Raw genomic sequence first — 5,453 nt, forward strand, 5'->3', positions numbered from 1 at the left:
GTTTGGTATAGGGTGTCCAGCACTGTAGCTTGCTGGTCATTGAGTGAAGCTGGGTGCTGGTGTTGAGATGGAGATCTCTGTGAGATTTTCACCATTTGATATTATGTGGAGCTGTGAGGTCTCTTGTGGACCAGTGTCCTTAAGGTGGCTCTCCCACCTCAGAGGCACAGCACTGACTCCTGGCTGCAGCACCAAGAGCCTTGGCTCAGAATAAAAGGGAGAAAAAGTAGAAAGAAAGAATTAGTAGAAGTAGAAAGAAAGAAAGGAAGAAAGAAAGAAGGAAAGAAAGAAAGAAATAAGGGAGGGAGGGAGGAAGGAGGGAAGGAAGGAAAGAAAGAAAGAGAGAGAAGATAAAGTAAAATAAAATAAAGTAAGATAAAATATAATAAAGTTATTAAAATAAAAAAATTATTAAAAAAATAAAAAAAAGACAGATTGATAGAACCCTAGGACAAATGGTGGAAGCAAAGCTGTACAAACTCTCACACAGAAGCATACACATACACACACACAAATAGAGGAAAAGGCGAAAAAAATCATAAATCTTGCTCTCAAAATCCACCTCCTCAATTTGGGATGATTAGTTGTCTAAAGGAGGGAAGGAAGGAAAGAAAGAAAAAAGATAAAGTAAAATAAAATAAAGTTTTTAAAATAAATAATAATTATTAAGAAAAAAATTTAAAAAAATAATAAAAATCAAGCAAAAAAAACCGGACGGATAGAACCCTAGGACAAATGGTGGAAGCAAAGCTATACAGACAAAATCTCACACAGAAGCGTACACATACACACTCACAAAAAGAGGAAAAGGGGAAAAAAATCATAAATCTTGCTCTCAAATTCCACCTCCTTAATTTGGGATGATTCGTTGTCTATTCTTGTATTCCACAGATGCAGGGTACATCAAGTTGATTGTGGAGCTTTAATCCGCTGCTTCTGAGGCTGCTGGGAGAGATTTCCCTTTCTCTTCTTTGTTCTCACAGCTCCCAGGGGCTCAGCTTTGGATTTGGCCCCGCCTCTGCGTGTAGGTCGCCAGTGGGCATCTGTTCTTCGCTCACACAGGACGGGGTTAAAGGAGCTGCTGATTTGGGAGCTCTGGCTCACTCAGGCTGGGGGGAGGGAGGGGCATGGAGGCCGGGGCGAGCCTGCGGCGGGCGGCAGAGGCCGGCGTGACGTTGCACCAGCCTGAGGCGCGCCGTGCGTTCCCCCCGGGGAAGTTGTCCCTGGATCCCGGGCCTCTGGCAGTGGCAGGCTGCACAGGCTCCCAGGAGGGGGGTGTGGTAGTGACCTGTGCTCGCACACAGGCTTCTTGGTGGTGGCAGCAGCAGCCTTAGCGTCTCATGCCCGTCTCTGGGGTCCGCGCTTTTAGCCGCGGCTCGTGCCCGTTTCTGGAACTCTTTTAAGCAGCGCTCTTAATCCCCTCTCCTCGCGCACCAGGAAACAAAGAAGGAAGAAAAAATCTCTTGCCTCTTCGGCAGGTCCAGACTTTTCCCCGGACTCCCTCCCGGCTAGCCGTGGTGCGCTAACCCCATGCAGGCTGTGTTCACGCCGCCAACCCCAGTCGTCTCCCTGCACTGCGACCAAAGCCCGAGCCTCTGCTCCCAGCCCAGCCCATCCCGGAGGGTGAGCAGACAAGCTTCTCGGGCTGGTGAGTGCCGGTCTGCACCGAGCCTCTGTGCTAGAATCTCCCCGCTTTGCCCTCCGCACCCCTGTTGCTGTGCTCTCCTCCGCGGCTCCGAAGCTTTCCCCCTTCACCACCCGCAGTCTCCGCCTGCGAAGGGACTTTTAGTGTGTGGAAACCTTTACTCCTTCACAGCTCCCTCCCACTGGTGCAGGTCCCGTCCATATCCTTTTGTCTCTGTTTATTCTTTTTTCTTTTGCCCTTCCCAGGTACATGGGGAGTTTCTTGCCTTTTGGAGGTCTGAGGTCTTCTGCCAGCATTCAGTAGGTGTTCTGTAGGAGTTGTTCCATGTGTAGATGTATTTCTGGTGTATCTGTGGGGAGGAAGGTGATCTCCGCATCTTACTCTTCCCCCATCTTCCCAATTCCTTCTCTCTGCTTACAAAACCTCTTACTCTTCAAAAAGTTACTTCTCATTCATACCTCTCCCTAGCCCTGGGCAACCATCAATCTGCTTTCTGTCTCTGTGAATTTGCTTATCCTGGACAATTCATGTAAATGGTGTCATATAATATGTGACCTTTTGTTTCTGACTCCTTTCGTTTATCATTTATCATAATGTCTCCAAGGTTCATTCATGGTCTCTCAGTTATCCGTACTTCATTCCTGTTTATGACTGAATAATATTCCATTGTAAGAATATACCACATTTTGTTTGTCCGTTCATTCAGTGATCGGAATTTTGGGTTGTTTGCATTTTTTGGCTTTTGTGAATAATGCTTCTTTGAATATTTGGGTACAGAGATTTGTTTGAATACAGTTTTTAAGTTATTTTGGTTATATACCTAGGAATGGAATTGCTGGGTCATACGGTAATTCTTGGTTTAAATTTGAGGACCTACCAGACTGTTTTCCAAAGAGGCTGAACCATTTGACATTCTTACCAGCAATGTATGAGGGATCCAATTTCTTCATATCCTCGCAAACACTTGTTATTTTCCATTTTTATAACCAACATAGTGAAATGGTATCCCACTGTGTGTTTTTTGTATACATTTCCCTAGTGACTAATGATATTGAGCATCTTTTCATGTACTGTTTGGCCACTGGTATATCCTCTTTGTAGAAATGTCTATTCAGGTCCTCATCTCCAACTTATGAGGGAGGCTTTGGATATTGACCTCCTAGGTAAGCTCACTCATTGGTGTATTTATTCAGAGGCCAGTCTCAACACACCATTAACAGATTCCAGAGTTGGACTTGAGGGCACACTGGGGAAGTCTCAGGAGAAAGGAGCTCTAACGTGGGAAAGTGCTGGAGCTGAACACACGTGCTGGGACCAGGGCAGTGAGCTTTCAGGGAACCCTGGCGCGAGGGGCAGGAGGACTCTAGATAAATGAAGCCCACAGACAATCCCCAAATTACGGTTTATTCTTGTATTAACCCTCCTTCATCAGGACTGTTTATAGTCCTTTGGCTACAGGGTTTTTTGTTTGCTTGCTTGCTTTTTATTTTTTAAATTGCCTGAAATACAGTTTGAAGTAGTGAGGAGACAAGTGAATTAAAGGATACTAGGTCTGCCTCAGGCCAGGAAGAGTGGAGCAGTGTGGCCTCTAGACGAATTCAGACCAAGGGTCTATTCCCAGCTCTGTCACAAGTCTTGTGAACTTGAGAAAATTGCAAGTTCATCATCTGCAAAGTGAGTCTGATAAGCCCTACCTTGTAGAGCTGTTGTAATATACGTGATGTTTGTAAAGCACTTGCAACAATGGTCTTTCAAGAATGGCATTTATTACTACGATAACTATGACCCCAGACCATAATACCAACTCTTTGGGATTTTTTTCTTTAATCTCATGAGATGTCAGAAAATACGATACGCAGCACCTCTGGAACGAACAAAACTGCTTAGACCGTGAAACTATGTAAAACTTACCCATTTGTAAATATGTCATTTGAGTGTAGAGGAATCTCTCCCAGCTGGATGCTACTCAGAGGTTCTAGAATTTGCGCCAAGGACCAACAACTTCCCTACCAGGTGCCTTTTCATCCAAACCACCCCTAGTTTCATTATAATTTCACCACCACCAAAAATTGTAGCCTTCCTTTGGAGTTCCCCATATTACACTTAAGGTAAGTAGTAGAACATCCCTTTAAGGGAGTGGCCTCTGGCCCTTTGACCCCAGTGCAAAGAGTGCTATCACAGTGGCTTCTTGACATCTCACTTCAAGGAAGTGTCATCCTTGTTTCTCAGAAACTCCCTGGAGGCGATGGGATTAAAACACCTAGTTTGTGCACTGTGTTCACCTGCACTGGGACAGGAACACGGAAGCCATTTTATTCCTGCCCCGGGTGGAGATTCTCTCTGTTTGACCCACAGTCGCAAAGTAAAAATTCAGGGTAAGCTTCCATTCCAGTCTTGAGTCTGTCAACTCTGAGGCCCACCATCTAAGGGTCCCACCCTCCCCCACCACAATTCACTCGGCCTCATTTAGCCCACCATCCCGCCTAACTTAAAGTCACCTCCTCAAGGGAACTGCAGTGTCCCAAAGCTCCAGACTTCCTTGCTTCAGAGCATTTACACTTGACTGCTCTCGTCTGGAACCTCCTCTCTTTCTCACCCCTTGTTGTAACTTGCCATTTATTTAGGTCTCAGAGTGTGTCTCACCATCTTGACGTGGCAGCAGCTCCTAGGCTCCGAAGGTCTATGGACAGTGGCTCAGTCTTCTTTTTCTTCCCATCCCCAGTTGTGCCACAGAGCCTTCCAAAGAGTAGCTGCTCAATTAATGGTTGGGAATAAGAGTGGCAACGATAAGGATGTCTACTTTATTATTGCTTAATTTCTCTCACAATCTTGAGTAATCTAAGAAAACATCTTTCAGGTTTACAAAAAGAAGCACTAAAAGAATAAAACAAACCAAAAATGTGCCACCATGTACGCTTTTTCTTTCCTTTTTTTACTTGACCCACATGATTTTACTGCCGAGTCTATTCACAGTTCCATGGAAATCCCTCTTCCATTGCTGTGTTTTCTTGTTCTAGGTCATAAAAAAATGGAAGGTTTCTAAATTTGTTTTATGAAATATGAAAACTTTAACTTGTACCTGATAAAAGTAATGAATATGCGATCCATACTGTCACCGGCAGAATGGCGATTTCCTGGGCTCTTGCCCTCCCAAAGAGGAAGAATTCAGTCGAGAGGCGTAGAGCAGTTTTAAGCAGCAAGAGTTCAGTTAAGCAGAGCAAAGGTACGCTCCCGAGAAAGCAGGAGAGCGGGCTGTCTGGAAACCAGAAGCAGCCCCGCGATGGGGTAGGGCTGTGTTTTGTAGAGTGGTGGTCCCTCCCTGTGTCCTGTGTTATTTGACTGACAAATCGATCGACAGCTTTAGGCTATATAACTTTCCTGCTAGTATGCAGGCACTTACCCATAAGCACCCAAGCAGAACCCATGGGGTGGGGCGGGGAAGCAAAAGCCGCGATGCTAAGTTATTACAAGTGAGGCGTAATGAACCCTGGGGTACCTTGAGTCACCTTGTAGGTCTTGGTGCGCCTGCGTCAACCTGTGCTGGCGGTTTTGTCTTGCTTGGTCCTGGTACGGCTGGAAACCTAGCAGTGGTCCTTGACCACGAGAGGGAGGATCTCTGGGCATGCTGCAACCACCAGTGTCCAGGTAGGGGAGGGAAAGGCGAACCGCCCAGGATGGGGCAGGCCCGCTCGTGTGTGACTCGCTCTCCTCACCTTGGCTCTGGGCACCCTCTTCAGATCCTGGGCATGAAACCCCTGCATCACGAGAGCTCGTGGCTGGGGCTCCCGGAGGCTCCTGGCGAGTGCCA

The sequence above is a fragment of the Tursiops truncatus genome, chromosome X (genome assembly GCF_011762595.2).
Source record: "Tursiops truncatus isolate mTurTru1 chromosome X, mTurTru1.mat.Y, whole genome shotgun sequence".
Taxonomy (NCBI): domain Eukaryota; kingdom Metazoa; phylum Chordata; class Mammalia; order Artiodactyla; family Delphinidae; genus Tursiops; species Tursiops truncatus.